The sequence below is a fragment of the Neovison vison genome, chromosome 7, assembly GCF_020171115.1.
Source record: "Neovison vison isolate M4711 chromosome 7, ASM_NN_V1, whole genome shotgun sequence".
In the NCBI taxonomy this organism is placed as follows: Eukaryota; Metazoa; Chordata; class Mammalia; order Carnivora; family Mustelidae; genus Neogale; species Neogale vison.
In genome coordinates, this window is record NC_058097.1 from 68,579,526 (window position 1) to 68,599,826 (window position 20,301).

Genomic DNA, 20,301 nt, shown 5'->3' on the forward strand with positions numbered 1-20,301 from the left:
CTATCTGGATTGTGTGTCCAGGAAGGCCTCGGAATGTAGATATGGTCTCATGGGTCCATGGGACACTTTACCTCTCTAAGGATCCTTGCAGCTCCCAATAGTTTAGTGGCTTTTTCGGGGAAGGGAAGAGTGTTGATTTCCGTATTAGGGGTGGCCCAAAACAGAAATTACCTAGACAGGCACTGGGTCAGGGAGCCTGGAAAACCCCACCAAGGGTTAGGTTTTGGGCCTAGGGGCATACCGGGCCTACAATGCGTGGTGGTGAAACTGAGAGGGCTTGTTTGAAAGCATGCTCAGGCTGAGGGTCACAATGCCTGTTTGTTCCTAGGGCGGCCCTCAGGAGTGGGCGTGGTCTCACTGAGGATATCCCTGGCTCCCACTCTGAGGGCTGCACACCCATCCCAACAGACAGGTTTCCTGCCATTGGGAAGGAGGAATTCTCTATTGTACTTCAGGTTCCCCCATTGATCGGGATTCCAGCAAAGGTCTAGGGACAGATGCCTGAATACCAAGGATGGGTAGAGATGATGGACTTGAGCCATGACCGGTCTCACATCCTGGATATGGTCCCAGGTTTCTTGGTGGCTGACGAAGTCGGGCTCAGGCTCTGTCAGACACAGCACTAGTGGCCAGGGCAGCCTACAAATCGGGGTTCCCTCCAGGGTCGATCAGACTGATCCTCATGTGGGCTTTCTTGGAAGACTGACCGGCACTTCTTCCTTCTATGAGGAAGGCAGAATGCTCTGATGTGGCTCGAGAATTACCTATTAAGAGGACATGGAGACCTTGAGGGTGAGGATAGAATTGTAAACACAAGCTATGGTTAAATTCAGTGCCAAGCGGAAGGCAGCTCCAGTGTGGAACGGCTGATTCGAGCTATCCAGCTCCTGAGTAAGGGTGGATGTCAGATGTCTGCTCACACTGGAGTTTGTATTTATTAAACCGACTAAAGGAAGGGTGGCATCAAAGAGCCATGGAGGATATCCCACGCTGGGGCTTGTGAGATTCTCGAAACAGCAAGGCTTTCTTCTACTGGAACTGGGGAGTCTGGTTTGTTTGCTCCAGTGTCCTCCATGTGAATAGTTTGGGTAGTACAGGTCTCCCACATGGCTGCCTTGAAAGCCCACCTCCATTGTCCATTGCAGCTGAGGAATATGGAAGGTTCGTTCTGGTGGCTCTGGTGTGAAATACCAAAGGCAATGAATTAACATGGAATCTCTTTCAGATGGGTCACAATGCTGGTTTGTTAGCAAGGAAATCTTAGACTGTCCTGGTGGCTAAGGGGCCATGCAGGATTCTCCCACCCGGAGGGTTTCACACAGGGCGAAGGGCATGGTTTCCTTCTGGGGACAGGGTATGTTCTGTTCTGTGGCTCAGGAACCACATGTTGTATCATAAGTTGGTATTCCAGAACAGGTCTCTGAGGACAAATGCCCGAACACCTAATCTAGGGTTCCAGTGAGGTCCTAGGGGCATGTAAGTTTCAATCTTCTGACTCAGGACCATTGACTTGAGTGTCTGCCGGATGTAGGTGATCAGGGTGTTTCAGAATACGCATTTACTTCCAGAGAAGCCTCCAATATTGTGGTGATCTCAGGGTCCTTTCAGGTTTCTCCTAATCTGGAGGGTTTGGGAACCTGTGACAGGCAAATTTTCCTTAAGGATGACCAGCAAAGTCCTGTGGTTTGGCTCCAGAGACCCCATCCTGGAAGGCATTTGAGCCATGGTATTGGGAGAGAAATCTGCAAACATAAACTCGGGTTAGGGTTAGTGGCGAGGTGATTACAGGCCCAATGCATAGACCTGGATGGCAGCTTGTCTGGAACTGTACTTAGGGTGACTTGAAAGAGGTAACACAGGATTTTCTATCTGCATTGTGTGTCCAGGATGGCCTCGGATTGCAGTTGTGGTCTCATGGGTCCATGGAATATTTTTCCTCTCTAAGGAGCCTGGAAGCTCCCAATACTTTGGTGGCTTTGTCAGGGAAGAGAAGAGTGCCGTTTTCCATCTAAGGGGTAACCCAAAAGAGAAACTCCAGTGATGGTAACTGGGTCTGGACACCTGTAATATCTCACCAAGGGTTAGGATTTGGGCCTAGGGGTGTAGCAGGCTGGCAAAGCAGGATCCTGGTGATAAAACTGAAAGTGTTTGTCTGAAAGAATGTTCAGGCTGAGGGTCACAATGCCTATTTGATCCCAGGGCAGCCCTCAGGAGTGGGTGTGGTCTCATTGGAAATGCAGCTGGCTCCCACACTGATGATTGGACACCCATCTCAACAGCCAGGTTTCCTGCCATGGGGAAGGAGGAATTCTCTATTGTGCTTCAAGTTCCCCCATTGGCAGGGATTCCAACAAAAGACTGGGGACAGATGCCTGAACACCAAAGATGGGTAGATATAACAGACTTGAGCCATGGCCGATCTGCCTGCTGGAAATGGGCCCCACCCCCTGTGTGTATGACATGAGTTCGGGGCTCAGGCTCCGTCAGACACAGCACTAGTGGCCAGGGCAGCCTATAAATCGGGGTCCCCTTGAGTGCTGAGCAGATTGATCCTCATGTGAGATTTCTGGGCAAACCCGCCAGGGACTTCTTTCTATGGGGAAGGCAGAATGCTGCGTTGTGGCTCCAAAATTCCCTCTCAACAAGGCTTGGAGACCAGTAGGGTTAGGATGGAATTGTAAAACCAAGCTACGGTTCAATTCAGTGCCAAGTGGAAGGCAGTTCCAATATGTAGCGCCTTATTTGAGAAACCAGCACCTGAGTAAGGGTGGTTGTCAGATGTTTGCTCACACTGGAGTTTGTATCTATGATGATCGACAAATGGAGGGGTGGCGTGAAGATGCCATGGAGGATTTCCCACGCTGAGGCTTGTGAGATGCTCCAAACAGCAATGTTTCCTTCTACTGGACATGTGGAGTCTGGTTTGTTTGTTCTAGGTTCCCCCATGTGGAAAGTTTGGGTAGCAGAGCTCTCCCACATGGATGCCTGGAAAGCAAACCTCCATTCTCCATTGCAGATGAGGAACAAGGCAGGTTGGCTCTGGTGGCTCTGGTGTGAAGTATCAAGGGCGGTGAGTTAACATGGAATCTATTTCAGTTGGGTTACAATGTTGGTTTTTTACCAAGAAACACTTAGAATGTCCTGGTGCTAAGGGGCCAAGCAGGATTCTACTACCCAGAGGGTTTGACAGAGGTCGAAGAGCACAGTTTCTTTCTAGGGACAGGAGATGTTCTTGTTATATCATGTTATATAATAAGTTGGTATTCCATAACAAGCCTCTGGGGACAATACCTGTAAACCTAATCTAGGATTCCAGTGAGGTCCTAGGGGCATGTCAGGTTCAATCTTCTGACTCAGGACCATTGACTTTGGCGTCTTCTGGAAGTAGGTGATCAGAGTGTTTCAGACTTAGCATTTGCGTACAGAGCAGCCTCCAATATGGCGGTGGGCCCAAGCGCCCTTGAGGTTTCCCCTAATCTAGATGGTTTGGGAAACAGGGACAGGCAAATTTTCCTTGGGGATGGCAGGCACATTCCTTTGGTGTGGCTCCAAAAACCCCATCCTGGAGGACATATGAGCCATGGATTTGGGAGAGGAGACTGCAAACTCAAATTCGGGATAGGATTTGTGGTGAGGTGATCACAGGCCCAATGTGTAGACCTGGAGGAGAGCTCTCAGGAACTGTCATTAGGGTAACTGGAAGACAGTATCACAGGTTTTCCTATCTGGATTGTGTGTTTGGATGGCCTCAGAATACAGGTGTGGTCTCATGGGTCCATGGGATATTTTTCTTCCTTAAGGACCCTGGTGGCTCCCAATAGTTGGGTGGCTTTCTACGGGAAGAGGAGAGCGCTGTTTTCCATCTTAGGGATGCCCCCAAAGAGGGATTCTGGAGACGGGCTCTGGGTCTGGGGGCCAAGAGATTCCCACCAAGGGTTAGGATTTGGGCCTAGGGTCATACCAGCCCTGAAATGCGGGATCCTGGTGGTGCAATAAAGAGAGCTTATTTGAAATCATGCTCAGGCTTAGGGACACAATGCCTGTTTTTTTTTTTCCCCAGGGCGACCAATAGGAGTGGGCATGGTCTCAGTGCCCATACAGCTGGATCCCTCTCAGAGGGTTGGACACCCATCCCAACTGCTAGGTTTCATGCCATGGGGAAGGAGCAGTTCGCCATTTGGCTTCAGGTTCCCCCATTCACAGGGATTCCAGCAAAAGGTTGGGGACAGATGCCCAAATACCAAGGATTGGTAAAGAGGATGGATTGCGCCATGGCCGGTCTCATATGCTGGATACAGGAACCACTCTCTGGGTGGCTGACACAAAGTCATGGCTCAGGCTCTGTCAGACACAGCACTACTGGCCAGGGCAGCTGATAAATCGGGGATCCTCTAGGGCTGAGAAGATATTTCTGGACAGTCTCACCAGGCAGTTCTTCTTTCTATAGGGAAGGCAGAATGCTGTTTGTGGCTCCAGAATTCCCTATCAAGAGGGCTTGGGGACCAGTCGGGTGAGGATGGAATTGTAAAACCAAGCTACGTTTAAATTCAGTGCCAAGTGGTAGGCAGTCCAAAGGGAAGCAGATTATTTGAGATAGCCAGCACCTGAGTAGGGGGGGATGTCAGATATTTGCTCACACTGGAGTTTGTGTATATGATGTCTGACAAATGGAGGGGTGGTGTCAAGAGGCTACAGAGAATTCCCCATGCTGAGGCTTGTGAGATGCTCCAAACGGCATGGTTTCCTTCTACTGGAAAGGTGGAGTCTGTTTTGGTTGCTCCACAGTCTCCATGTAGAAAGTTTGCTTAGCAGAGCTCTCCCGCATGGATGCCTGGAAAGCATATGTCCATTAATCATTGCACTTGAGGATCATGGCATGTTCCTTCTGTGCCTCTGGGGCGAAGTACCAAGGCCTGGAGTTGACAGGGAATCTCTTGCAGATGTTTCACTATGCTGGTTTGTTTCCATGGAGATCTTAGAATGTGCTGGTGACTAAGGGGCCATGCAGGATTCTCCCACCTTGAGGGTTTTATACAGGTCCAAGGGCACGGCTTGCTTGTAGGGACAGGAGATGTTCTGTTTTGTGGCTCAGAGAACACATGTTGTACCCTAAATTGAAATTCCAGAACAGACGACAAATGCCTGACAACCTAATGTAGGGTTCCAATGAAACCCTAGGGGCATGTCAGGTTCAATCTTCTGACTCAGGCCCATTGACTTGGGTGTCTGCCTCAATGGAGGTGATCAGGGTGTTTCAGACTGTGCATTTCCAATTAGACCAGCCTCCAATAAGGGGATGGGCTCAGGGGCCTTGTAGGTTTCTCTTAAACAGAAGGGTTTGGGAAAATATGATGGCCATAGTTTCTTTGGGGATTGCAGGCACAGTCTTCCGGTGTGGTTACAGAGACCCCATTCTGGAAGGCATGGGAGCCATGGTTTTGGGCAAGAAGTCTGCATAAACAAACTTGGGTTAGGGTTAGTGGAGAGGTGATCACAGCCCCAATGCATAGACCTGGAGAGCAGCTCATCAGGAACTGTAATTAGGGTGCCTCATAAGCGGTAGCACAGGCTTTTCTACCTGGATTGTGTGTCCAGGATGGCCTCGGAATGCAGGTGTGGTCTCATGGGTCCATGGGAGCCTTTTCTTCTCTTTGGAATCTGCTGGCTCCTTGTAATTTGGTGGCTTTTTCGTGGAAGGGAAGAGTGATAGTTTCCAACTTATGTGTGTCCCAAAATAGGGATTCCAGACATGGGCTCTGGGTCTGGGCACCTGAAAAATCCCACCAAGGGTTAGGATTTGGGTCTAGTGGCATTCCAGGCCTTCAAAGCCTGATCCTGGTGGAGCAACTGAGAGGGCTTGCTTGAAAGCATGCTCAAGCTGAGGGTTACAATGCCTGTTTGTCCCCAGGGCGGCCCTCAGGAGTGGGTGTGATCTCTTTGGCCATGCACCTGGTTCCCACTCCGAGGGTTGGAAACCCATCCCAAAAGCCATGTTACCTTCCTTGGGGAAATAGGAGTTTTCTATTGTGCTTCAGGTTCCCCCATTGGCAGGGATTCCAGCAAAGGTCTGGGGACAGATGACTGAATACTAAGGATGGGTAGAGATGACGGACGTGGGCCCTCTCTGGTCTCACATGCTGGATATGGTCCGGGCTCTCTGGGTGGCTGACAAGAGGTCGGGGCTCAGGCTCTGTCAGACACACCAGTAGTGACCAGTGTACCTATAAATTGGGGTTCCCTTGAGGGCCGAGCAGACAGATCCTCATGTGGGATTTTCTGGCAGTCTCACCAGGCACATATTCTTTCTATGCGGAAGACAGAATGCTGCACTGTGGTCCAGAATTCCTCATCAAGAGGGCATGAGGATGAGTACAGTGAGGATGGAATTGTAAGCCCAAGCCACGGTTTTATTCAGTGCAATGTGGAAGACAGTTCCAATGTGCAGAGTCTTATTCGAGATATCCAGGGCGTGAGTAAGGGCGGATGACAGATGTTTGCACACACTGAAGTTTGTGTCTATGAAAACCAAAAAATGGAGGGGTGGTGTCAAGAGGCCCTGTAGGATTTCCCACGCTGAGGCTTGTGAGATGCTCCAAAGAGAAAGTTTTCATTCTACTAGACAAACGGAGTCTGCTTTGTTTACTCCAGGGTTCCCCATGTGGAAAGTCTGGGTAGCGGATCTCTCCCACATGGATGCCTGGAACACACACCTCCATTGATCATTGCAGCTGAGGAACCTGACAGGTTCGTTCTCGTGGCTCTGGGATGAAGTATCAAGGCCTTGAGTTGACACTGAATGTCTTGCAGAAAGGCCACAATGATGGTTTGTTACCAGGGAGATATTCAAATGTGCTGGAGGGTAAGGTGCCGTACAGAATTCTCCTACCCTAACGGATTGGCACAGTTCGAAGAGCATGGTTTCCTTCTGGGGACAGGAGATGTTCTCTTGTGTGGCCCAGGGTCCTAATGTTGTATCATAGCTTGGTATTCCAGAACAGACCCCTGAGGACAGATTCCTGAAAACCTAATCGAGGGTTCCAATGTGGTCCTAGGGTCATGTCAGGTTTAATCTTCTGACTCAGAAACATTGACTTGGCTGTCTGCCTGGATGTAGCTGATCAGGTTTTCTTAGACTGTGCATTTCCATCCAGAATGGCGGCTGATATAGGAGTGGATCAGGGGCCTTGCTGCTTTGTCCTAATCTGGAAGGTTTGGGCAAATATGATGGGCACAATTTCTTTGTGGATGGCAGGCACAGTCCTGTGGTGTGGCTCCAGAGACCCCATCCTGGAGGGCATGAGAACCATGGTTTTGGGACTGAAGTCTGCATACACAAATTCGGGTTAGAGTTAGTGGAATTGTGGTCGCAGGCCCAATGCATAGACCTAGAGGGAAACACGTCAGGAAAAGTAAATAGGGTTATTGAAAGGCAGTAGCACAAGGTTTTCTATCTGGATTGTGTGTCCATTATGGGTTGGGAATGCAGGTGTGGTCTCATTTGTCCATGGGAGACTTTTCCTCTTTAAGGATCCTGGTGGCTCTCCATAGATTGGTGTCTTTTTCGGAGAAGGGAAGAGTGCTCTTTTCCATCTTAGGTGTGCCACAAAACAGGGATTCCCGAGACCAGCTCTGAGTCTGGGCCCGTGAAAAATCCCACCATATGTTAGGATTTGGGCCTAGGGCGTACCAGGCAAGCAATGCAGGATCCTGCTAGTGCAAGCGAGAGGGCTTGTTTGAAAGCATGCTCAGGCTGAGGGTCACAATGCCTGTTTGTGCCCAGGCCAGCCCCCAGGAGTGTGCATGATCTTATTGTCCATGCAGCTTTCTCCTACTTTGAGGGTTGGACACCCATCCCAACAGCCAGTTTTCCTGCCATGGGAAAGAAAAGTTCTCTATTGTTCCTCAGGTACCCACATTGGCAGTGTTTCCAGCAAAGGTCTGGGGTCAGGTGCCTGAATACCAAGGATGTGTAGAGATGACGGACTCGGGCCACGGCCTTTCTCACATGCTGGTAATGGGACCCACTCTCTCTGTGGCTGACACTCTTTCGGGGCTCATGCTCTGTCAGACACAGCTCTAGTGGCCAGGGCACCCTTTAAATTGGGGTTCCCTCGAGGGCCCAGCAGATGATTTTCATGTGGGTTTTCTGGATAGATTCACCAGGCACTGCTTTTTATAGGGCAGGCAGAATGTTACATTGTGGCTCAAGAATTCCTATCAAGAGTGCTAGGGGACCAGTAGGGTGAGGATGGATTTGTAAACACAAGCCATGGTTCAATTCAGTGACATGCGGAATCCACTTCCAATGTGCAGTGGCTTATTCGAGATAGCCAGCAGACGAGTAAGGGCAGATGCCAGATATTTGCTCACACTGGAGTTTGTGTCTATGATGACCGTCAAAAGGAGGGGTGGCATCAATATCCCATGGAGGATTTCCCACGCCAAGGCCTGTGAGATGCTCCAAACCACAAGGTCCTTCTCCTTGACAGGTGGAATCTGGTTTGTTTGCTCCAGGGTCCCCCATGTGGAAAGTATGGGTAGTCGAGCTCTCCCACATGGATGCCTAGAAAGCACACCTCCATTGACCTTTGAAGCTGAGGACCACGGTGACCAGCCAGGTGGCGCTGGGGTGAAGTTCCAAGGCCTTGAGTTGACATGGAATCTCTTGCAGATGGGTCACAATGCTGGATTGTTACCAGGGAGATCATAGAATGTGCTGGTGGCTAAGGTGCTGTGCAGGATTCTCCTACCCTGAGGGTTTGGATAGGTCAAAGGTCACGGCTTCCTTCTGAGGACAAAATATATTCTGGGGAGTGGCTCAGAGAAAACCCGTTGTGTCATTAGTTGGTATTCCAGAACAGGCCTCTGAGGACAGATGCCTGAACACCTAATCTAGGGTTCCAATAAGGTCCTAGGGATATGTCAGTTTCAATCTTCTGACTCAGGACGATTGATTTGGTTGTCTGCCTGAATGTAGGTAAGCACGGTGATTCAGACTGCGCAGTTGCATCCAGAGCGGCCGACAGTATTGGGGAGGGCTCAGGCGCCTTGAAGGTTCCTCCTAATTTGGAATGTTTGGGCAACTGTGACGGGCACAGTTTCCTTGGGGATGGCAGGTGTAGTCCTATGGTCTGGCTCCAGGGACGCTATCCTGGAGGGCATGTGAGCCATGGTTTTGAGAGAGAAGTCTGTAAACAAAAATTCGGTTTAAGGTTAGTGGTGAGGTAATCACAGGCCCAATGCATTGACATGGAAGGCAGCTCGTCAGGAACTGTAAATCGAATGACACGAAGGTGGTAGCACAGTCTTTTATATCTTTTTTTTTAAATTAAATTAATTTATTTTCAGAAAAACAGTATTCATTATTTTTTCACCACACCCAGCGCTCCATGAATTCCATGCCCTCTATAATACCCACCACCTAGTACACCAGCCTCCCACCCACCTCGGCACTTCAAACCCCTCGGATTGTTTTTCAGAGTCCATAGTCTCTCATAATTCACCTCCCCTTCCAATTTACCCCAACTCCCTTCTCCTCTCTAACTCCCCTTGTCCTACATGATATTTGTTATGCTCCACAAATAAGTGAAACCATATGATAATTGACTCTCTCTGCTTGAGTTATTTCACTCAGCGTAATCTCTTCCGGTCCCGTCCATGTTGCTACAAAAGTTGGGTATTCATCCTTTCTGATGGAGGCGTAATACTCCATAGTATATATGGACCACATCTTCCTTAACTATTCGTCCATTGAAGGGTATCTTGGTTCTTTCCATAGTTTGGCGACCGTGGCCATTGCTGCTATAAACATTGGGGTACAGATGGCCCTTCTTTTCACGACATCTGTATCTTTGGGGTAAATACCCAAGAGTGCAATGGCAGGGTCATAGGGAAGTTCTATTTTTAATTTCTTGAGGAATCTCCACCCTGCTCTCCAAAGAGGCTCCACCAACTTGCATTCCCACCAACAGTGTAAGAGGGTTCCCCTTTCTCCACATCCTCTCCAACACATGTTGTTTCCTGTTTTGTTAATTTTGGCCATTCTAACTGGTGCAAGGTGTAAGGTGATATCTGAATGCGGTTTTAATTTGAATCTCCATGAGGGCTAGTGATGATGAGCATTTTTTTCATGTGTCTGATAGCCATTTGTATATCTTCATTGGAGAAGTGTCTGTTCATAACTTCTGCCCATTTTTTGATATGTTTGCCTGTTTCGTGTGTGTTCAGTTTGAGGAGTTCATTATAGATCCTGGATATCAACCTTTCGTCTGTACTGTCATTTGCAAATATCTTCTCCCATTCCATGGTTTGCCTCTTTGTTTTTTTTTGACTGTTTCATTTGGTGTGCAGAAGCTTATGATTTTGATGAAATCCCAAAAGTTTATTTTCACTTTTGTTTCCTTTGCCTTTGGAGACATAACTTGAAAGAAGTTGCTGTGGATGATATCAAAGAGATTACTGCCTATGTTCTTCTCGAGGATTCTGATGGATTCCTGTGTCATGTTGAAGTCCTTTATCCATTTTGAGTTTATCTTTGTGTATGGTGTAAGAGAATGGTCGAGTTTCATTCTTTTACTTATAGTTGTCCAGTTTTCCCAGCACCATTTATTGAAGAGACTGTCTTTTTTCCACTGTATATTTTTTCTTGTTTTGTCCAAGATTAATTGGCCATAGAGTTCAGGGTCCATATCTGGGCTCTCTACTCTGTTCCACTGGTCTATGTATCTGTTTTTATGCCAGTACCATGCTGTCTTGGTGATCACAGCTTTGTAATAAAGCTTGAAATCAGGTAATGTGATGCCCCCAGCTTTATTTTTGTTTTTCAACATTTCCTTAGTGATTCGGGGTCTCTTCTGATTCCATACAAAATTTTGGATTCTTTGCTCCAGCTCTTTGAAGAATACTGGTGGAATCAGAATGGCATTAAAAGTATATAGACATTTTAAATGTAAATAGACATTTTAACAATTTTTATTCTTCCGATCCAAGAGCATGGAATGGTGTTCCATCTTTTTGTGTCTTCTTCAATTTCATTCATGAGTGTTCTGCAGTTCCTCAAGTACAGATCCGTTACCTCTTTTGTTACGTTTATTCCCAGGTATCTTATGGTTCTTGGTGCTATAGTAAATGGAATCGATTCTCTAATTTCCCTTTCTGTATTTTCATTGTTAATGTATAAGAAAGTCACTGATTTCTGTACATTGACTTTGTATCCTGCAACGTTGCTGAATTGCTGTATGAGTTCTAGTAGTTTGGGGGTGGAGTCTTTTGGGTTTTCCATATAAAGAATCATGTCATCTGTGAATAGAGAGAGTTTGACTTCTTCATTGTCAATTTCGATATCTTTTATTTCTCTTTGTTGTCTGATTGCTGTCGCTAGGACTTCTAATACTATGTTGAATGAGAGGAGTGAAATTGGGCATCCTTGTCTTGTTCCTAATCTCAACGGGATGGACGCAAGCTTTTTCCCATTGAGGATTATATTTGCTGTGGGTCTTTCATAGATAGATTTGATGAGGTTCAGGAATGTTCCCTTCATGCCTATACTTTGAAGAATTATAATCAGGAACGGATGCTGGATTTTGTCAAATGCTTTTTCTGCATCTATTGAGAGCACCATGTGGTTCTTCTCTCTTCTCATATTAATTTGTTGTATCACATTGATTGATTTGCGAATGTTGAACCATCCTTGTAGCCCAGGGATGAATCTCACCTGGTTATGGTAGATAATCTTTTTAATGTGCTGTTGGATCCTGTTTGCTAGGATCTTGTTGAGAATATTAGCGTCCATATTCATCAGTGATATTGGTCTGAAATTCTCCGTTTTGGTAGGGTCTTTGCCTGGTTTGGGGATCAAGGTAATGCTGGCTTCATAGAAAGAGTCTGAAAGTTTTCCATCTGCTTCAATTTTTTGAAACAGCTTCAGGAGAATAGGTGTTATTTCTTCTTTGAAAGTTTGGTAGAAATCCCCAGGGAATCCGTCAGGTCCTGGGCTCTTGTTTTTTGGGAAGTTTTTGATCGCTGCTTCAATCTCGTTATTAGATATTGGTCTATTCAGGTTGTCGATTTCTTCCCTGTTTAATTTTGGTACTATATAGTTTTCCAGGAATGCATCCATTTCATCTAGGTTGCTAAGCTTATTGGCATATAGCTGTTGATAATAACTTCTGATGATTGTTTCTACTTCCTTGGTGTTAGTTATGATCTCTCCCTTTTCATTCATAATTTTATGAATTTGTGCTTTCTCTCTTTTCTTTTGGATTAGTGTGGCCAGTGGTTTATCAATCTTATTGATTCTTTCAAAGAACCAGCTTCTAGTTTCATTGAAACGTTCTACTCTATCTCTGGTTTCTCCCTCATTGATCTCAGCTCTAATCTTGATGATTTCCCTTCTTACGTGTGGAGTTGGTTTGATTTGTTTTTGATCCTCCAGTTCTTTAAGGTGTAGAGACAGCTGGTGTATTCTGGATTTTTCTATTTTTTTGAGGGAGGCTTGGGTGGCTATGTATTTCCCCCTTAGGACTGCCGTTGCTGTATCCCATAGGTTTTGGATCAAAGTGTCTTCATTCTCATTGGTTTCCATGAATTGTTTCAGTTCTTTGATCTCCTGGTTGATCCAAGCATTCTTAAGCAAGGAGGTCTTTAGCTTCCAGGTGCTTGAGTTCCTGCGGAACTTTTCCTAGTGATTGAGCTCCAGTTTCAAAGCACTGTGATCTGAGAATATTAGGGAATAATCTCCATCTTTTGGTATCAGTTGAGTCCTGATTTGTGACCCAGTATGTGGTCTATTCTGGAGAAGATTCCGTGTGCACTTGAGAAGAATGATTATTCTGTTGTTTTAGTGTGGAATGTTCTATATATATCTATGAGGTCCATCTGGTCCAATGTGTCATTCAATGCTCTTGCTTCTTTATTGATTTTCTGTTTGGATAATCTGTCTATTTCTGAGAGAGGCATGTTAAGATCTCCTACGATTAGTGTATTCATATCAATATGACTCTTTATTTGATTAACAATTTTCTTAAGTAATTGGCTGCTCCCATATTGGGAGCATAGATATTTACAATTGTTAGATCATCTTGGTGGATAGTCCCTTTAAGGATTATGTAGTGTCCTTCTGTATCTCTGACTACAGTCTTTAGTTTGAAGTCTAATTTATCTGATATGAGAATCGCTACCCCAGCCTTCTTTTGAGTCCCATTGGGAGGAAAGATGCTTCTCCATCCCTTCACTTTCAGTCTGGGTGTACCTTTACGTTCAAAATGGGTCTCTTGTAGACAACTTATGGATGGGTCCTGTCGTTTTATCCAATCTGCAACCCTGTGCCATTATATGGGCACATTTAGGCCAGTCACATTGAGAGTGATTATTGATAGATACGTTTTTATTGACATTGAGTTACCTTTGAAGTCTTTCTTTCTGTATACTGTCTCTGTATTTCTGTTCAATGCTATTCTTAGGATTTTTCCTCTTTTATAGAACCCCCCTTACTATTTCCTGCAGTGTCGGCTTGGTGGTTGCATAGTCTTTTAAGCTTTGCCGGTCTTGGAAACTCTTTATCTCTCCATCCATTTTGAATGTCAGTCTTGCTGGATAAAGTATTCTTGGCTGCATGTTCTTCTCTTTTAGTGCCCTGAATATATCTTGCCAGCCTCCTCTGGCTTGCCAGGTCTCTGTGGACAGGTCTGATGTTATTCTGATGGGCTTCCCACTGTAAGTAAGGATCCTCTTTGCCCTGGCGGCTTTCAAGAGATTATACCTACATTTATAATTCCTCAATTTGACTATCAGGTGTCTTGATGTTTTTTTGGAATGTATAATCTTGGGTGAAGACCTTTCAGCCTTTAGTACATAAACACTGGTTCCATTCGCGAGATTGGGAAAATTTTCATGAAGGACTTGTTCCACTATATTTTCTAGACTTATTTCTTTCTCCTCCCCTTCCGGGATTCCAATAATTCTGATGTTGGAACACTTCATGGTATCATTTATTTCCCTGATTCTGTTTTTGTGGGATCTAAGCTGTTTGTTCCAGGCTTCCTCCTGATCTTTTCTTTCTATCTGTTTGTCTTCCAGATCACTAATTCTATCTTTTGTCTCAGTTACCCTAGCTTTGAGAGCATTTAGATTAGATTGGAACTCACTGAGAGCATTGTGAACCTTCTCCCTGGTAGCTTTAAGCTCCGCCCTAACATTGTGAACATTCTGTCTGGTCGCTTTCAGTTCGGCCCTAATCAATTGTTTGGTCATCCATGGCTTTCTCCAACCTTGCTATTGCCTGGATAATTGTTAGCCTGAATTCTCTTTCCGACATATTGTCTATGTTGATAGCCATCAGCTCTGTTGCAGAAGGCCCATCCTCTGTATTTTTCTTCTGTTGGGCATTCCTCCTCCTAGTCATTTTGGTGGGAGTTGACTGAACAGATGTAGCTGGATGTATCAAGTGTGGTGCAGTCAAGGTGCACCCTGGAACACTTCTGAGCAATCAGGATTCCCCACCCAAACGAGAGACAAAAGAAAAAGAAAAAAATAAAAGAAGAAAAAAGAGAGAGAGAGAGAGAGGAAAGAAAGGGAAGAGTAAAAGGAAGGTTCAGCCAAGATGGGCCCCAAGGAAAGATTTATCAAGGAGACAAACAAAAAGTGATAAAAAGACTGATACAAGTATATGACAGGCAAAAAAAAAAAAAATATATATATATATATATATATATATATATATATATATATATATATATATATCCAAATAAAGAACGAACCTTGTCAAAAAGAACCCCAAGTGTAAAATTTATATGCTATCAGGACAAACACAAAAGACACTGGTGGAAAAAAAAACATTAACCACTGGTGGAAGAAGATGGGAGAGTTCTTATAAATTCTCAGTGTGTGCGAGGAAGGTTGTTTTGATTCTTCCTGGATGTATCTTGATATCTTTTTTAAAGACTCAACTTTCCTAAGATAAAGGGGATTAAAAATTGGTTTACCTATAGGGGTAGTATTGATTAGGGATAGGGAATGACTTTGAAGTTTAACTTTATATGAATATTAGAGGATAAAAATAAAAGGAATAAACTAGACTAAACTAAACTAAAATTTCAAAAAAGGAATTCAAAAATTAAAAATGCAATAGAAAAACATAGGTGTATGTATCAAAAATTTCACGTTAGAAAGCTATTATTGAATTTGATGTAGTGTACAGCTCGCTGTGATGGTAAATAGGTTAAAAAATTACCTATGTGTAAAAAGAAAAATGAACCAGAATAGTGGGAATGAGTGAACAATACAAGTTTTCCTATGAAGTTTTCCTATGAAGTAGTGGTTTTTCTCTTGTAGTCCTTTTTTTTTCTCTTATTTTTACTTCTTGGTTTGTTTTCTGGGGGAGGGGCCTGCCACTTGGGTTGTCAGTCAATGATGTTTCCTGAGTTAAGTCCTCCCGCCCCCCTCAAGGGGAGGGCTCTGAGGAGACTGGTTTTTTTCAGGCTTTTGTTCTCTGGCCGTTTTTATGCTTGTTCACTTTTTTTCTCTCTCACCTTGACGGCCTTTGATGGTTTTTGTAGTTTTAGAGGAAAACAAACCTCACCCTGATCTCCCTCTCAGAGAGAAGCCTCAGTCTGGTGCAGAGCTTAAATAAGTTCCCCTTTGGCCGCTGGCAGAGCAGGTTCCAAGTTGCAGACCCTTGGGGGGCAGGATCTTTTGCTTGTACCCAAAGCCAAGGCAGTGGCAGCTGTCTGGGAGCTGCCGACCGCCAGAGAATTTCCAAGCAGCAATCGCATACTGAGATTTTGCCACTGGCCTGGGCTGGGAGTGCCCAGCTTGCGCGCACCTCTTTTGGAGGTGGCTATGGGTCACGCGCACGTCTCAGGCACTGAGAACAGGGCACAGGTCCGTAAGCACCAGGCTGGGCTTTTGCGCACCTCTGTCAGGGAAGAGTTTGGGGCACGAGGCTTAGGCTTTGAAACAATGGTCCAGATCAAAGAGCGCCGGCAGGGACTTTGTAACTCAGGGGAGCATGAGGGACATGTGCGCATATCTCAAACTGTGGTAGGGCTCACGAGTTCTTCCAACTGGTGTGGCTCCCATCCCCTCACAGGAGCTAGAACCCACGCATTCTCAGGCGCGCTGGCAGCTTAGGGACCAAAACCTGGTTTCTCCACAGCACTCTCTCTCCCTCAGCGCCAGATATGCTGTCCTGGGAACAGGGACTTAAGCCCCTGTCCCTAGCCACCCCTATTCCCACAATTTCCCCCCACAATCCTTTGCTCTTTTGGAGTGCTTTCAACCAGTCTCCAAGTTAATGCTGGTCCCCAGACACAGGGCACTCTCGCTCGTATTGGGGTATTACTTTCCATCCGGTCACCTCTAGTGGCTCCCTCCCCCTTTTGTTCATCTTCCAATATCAGTCAGCCGTTCCCACTCTGCTTTACCTGCCCACTGGCGTCTTCTGCCCCTGTAGAGATCCAGACGTGTATAATTATGATCTCAGGCTGATTTCATGGGTGATCGGAGTTCTTTGGTAGGTAATCAGCTCACTTTGGGGTACCGGCTGAAAAGGTGCCTCCTCCTACTCCCCCGCCATCTTGTCCCTCCCATTTTTTTTTAAATTTTGAATAGAAATCACATCTACTTACTTTATTAAACCAAGTCACATGACAGTTTATTTTTAGTGCTGATATCTAAAGCCAAGTCTATTTGCCCAGATCATATGAATTTGAAACACATTTAGGCTAGTTTTTATCTTTCTGACATGTATGGAGAAAACGTTAAGATCTGCATGTGTCCCTGGAATATTAAGGAGAATATGCTATAATTTAGACACAGGAGCCCTTTAGCAGTTTTTATTTTATATTTATTTATTATTAGCAGTTTCTATTTTCAAAACGCATCTTTCCTTTTTTTGTTTTCCATCAGGCTTGGGCATCTGTAGGTTGGTTTTATATTTCAAAGATACAATGAAATGCATAACTTTAATGAGAAAAAAGTCAATTTTTATAAGCCCCTTTTGATAAGAAGGAGAAGTTGTGAGATTGGGAAAAGGAATAGGGGAACTTTGAATTGCTGAAAGAGCTTCATTTATAGTTCTGTTCACATTTCTGAGGAACGTTGCTCTCAATGACTCAAAGACTTGTGTTTACATGAAATGACATCCTATGTTGATCCAACCTATGCAGCATAATTGCTTCAATTTGCTACCTTCCCTCTGGGTGCAAAATTTGAATTTTAAGGATTTTTGACAGTATGGAATGACTGCACTTGGGTATAAGATGGGTTCCCTAAGGGGGTGCAAAGATACTCTCTCCCAAGATCCAGAGTAGACTCACAGTGAGAGCCAAAGGAAGGAACCAACCAGCGCAGGTCCCAGCAGGCAGAAAGCTAAGAACAATTATGCAGGATGCCACCAGCAAGAAGGCAATACCCTATCTCTGTGAGAGAGGGATCCATAGGGATGCATCTGGATTTAAAAGGATGAGACAATGTGAAATTTTATTATCCACTCTGGATCAAGAACTGCAGACAGAGAGATTTGGAAGGAGCTAATTCTGCTAAGGGTTTGTAACCATCCCTTTACAGTGCCAGTTTTTGCAGAACCCCTTCTGCAGGCCCTGGACTTTACTAGAATTTCCACTTGGCTGTTTGAGGGTATAGTATTATACCTTTATAGTAGCTTTCCGGAAATCATCCAGTTTCATCATCTCTGGGAGGAGATCACTTGGGGGCCCTCTCATGAAGGTAGACTGGGGTGTGTCGAAGGCCATGACTGTGGCAGACATCGCTTTATGGCTGTGTGGTCTGCAGAGTGGAAAAACAATTCGGACTAGAATGAGTGCTCAAAGGAGCAAAAATGGGAGCATGAGGAGTTATATCAGTCTTCAATAGTTATATCAGTCTTCATTTATGGGGACCAGAAAGGGCATTACTTCCCAGGGCAGCCTGTATAATTGGGGTACAGTGAAGGGGCATGATGGTTGATCCTCATTTGGTGTTTCTGGGTAGCCCCAGAGGGCAATGTTTATCTTCTGGAGGGCAGGCAGGGTGCTGCATTGTAGTTCTGGCATTGCCAACCTGGAGGGCTTGTGGGCCAGGAGTGTGAGGACGGCAATCTGAGAACACAAGCTAGGCTTAGGTTTCTGGGTGAGGGTACGGCAGGCACACTCTGGAGAGAAGAATCGAGATCTCGTGCATCTGAAGTCAGGGCAAGGATCAGACAATCGCTCAGTTTGGAGTTTCTGTCCCTGATGGACCCTTCATGATGGCGGGGGGAGGAATCAAGAGGCCATGGAGGTTTTCCTACAATGGGAGTTGTGAGATGCTCCAAACCGCAACGATTCTTCTGAGGGACCATTGAGACCTGTGCGTTGGCTACAGGAATTCCCATGTGGAATGATTCTGAGGAGGGTTCTAAGGATGGATGGCGGGGCAGCCCGCCTGTCATTCCAATGGTCTCCTAGCTACAAGACAGTTTAGATCTCCTGGATCTGGGGGAGCTACCGAGGGGGTGAGTTGAAATGGCCTCTCCTGCGCATGGGTCCTAATGTGTGTTTGTGTCCATGGACACCTTGGAATGAGGCGGTGGAACCGAGGCCCTGAAGGGTTCTCATAACCAGAGGCTTTGACACAGCTCCAATGCACAAGTTTACCCACGTGGAGACGAGATTTGTTCTGATGGGTGCCTCAAGAAATAGCCCTATGCTGGTATTGGAACCCAGGCCTCTGAGGAGAGATGCCTGCAAACCAAAGCAATGGATCCGAATAGGGCCTAGGGCCAGTTCGTTCCAATTTACCTCTGGGGACATCTGTCTATGGGTCTGAGTGCAGGCAGGTGCTCAGATGGGCTCAGACTGCCCCTGTATGTCCTGTGCAGCCACCACTACTGGGATGGCCTTGGGGAATTTGGAGGTTTGTCCTACACTTAGGGTTGTGGCCGATGGAATGGGCAGAATTCCCTAGGAGTGGGCAGGTACAGGCCTCATGTTTGGCTCCAGGGGCCTGAGCCTGTAGGGTGTGTGGGCCAGGGCTGTGGGGACAGTTGTCTGAGAACACAAACTCGGGTTAGGTTTCGGGTTGTAGGTATGGCAGTGCGAATCTACAGATCGTGAGAACTCTTTGGGATATGAACAAAGGGCGAGAGTAGGGTGCTTGCTCAGGCTTTTGTCTCTGGATTTTGTGTCACCAATGGCTGTGGAATGTCCAGGGGACCTCATGGGCAATGGATGAGTCTTCCTCTCTGGGGATTGGACCCGATCCAAAGAGACTGGGGTCATTCTGTGGGATGGGAGGAATCTGTATTATTTTTTTACCTCAGGTGTCCCACCAAAAGAGGGATGGCAGAACAGAACCCTGGGGTAGGGCGACTGGACAACCAGAAATCTGCTTAAATTTGGGGCCTAGGTCCATGGATAACCCATTATGACGTCTAATGGTCCAGCAACTGAGAGGACTTACTAGAGGACAGGACTCACGCTAGGGTCACAATGCGTGTTTATGCCCTCGCAGCACTCAAGCATGGGCGGGGCCTCATGGTGGACCCAGGTTTCTCCTACACTGAACGCTGGACAACATGCCAACCGCAAGGTTTCTTGCCATAAGGAAGGAGCAGTTCTGATTTCTGCATCACCTTCACCCCTTGACAGGCTTTGGAGGTAAGGTCTAAGTTTTGAAGCCTGAAAAGCTAGGTTGGGAAGAGATGACAAGCAAAGGCCATGGCGGGTCCGAAGTACCCCATGTGCGGTCACCTGGATGGGTGTTGGTCAGTAGGTGTGGGCACAGGCTCTGTCAGACAGTGTATTAGTGACCAGGTTCGAATATATAATCTGGGTACAGTAGAGTGCCGTGTAGGTCTATCCTGATTGTGGGTGACTCAGAAGCTCAGCTGGGCAACATTTTTCTTCTGGAAGGCAGCCAGAGTGCATCATTGTGGGTCTGAAATTGCCAAACTTGAGGGTTTGGGGGCCAGGAGTGTGAGGATGGAAGTCTGAGAACACAAGCTAAACTTAGGTTTCAGGGCGAGGGCAAGGCAGGCACACTCTGCAGAGCTGAATTCAGATCTTGTGCATCTAGTCAGGGCGAGCATCAGACGTTGGCTCAGTTTGGAGTTCCTGTCCATGATTTCCCCTACATGGAGGGGGGCGGGTGTCACAAAGCCATTGACGGTTTCCCATGTTGGGAGTTGTGAGATACGCCAAAATGCACGGATTCCTTATGCAGGAGATTTGAGACATGTTGGATGGCTCCAGGATGCCCAATATGGAATTATGCCACAGCAGGGTTCTAATGATGGATTCGAAGGGTTCTAAGGCAGGCCAGGGC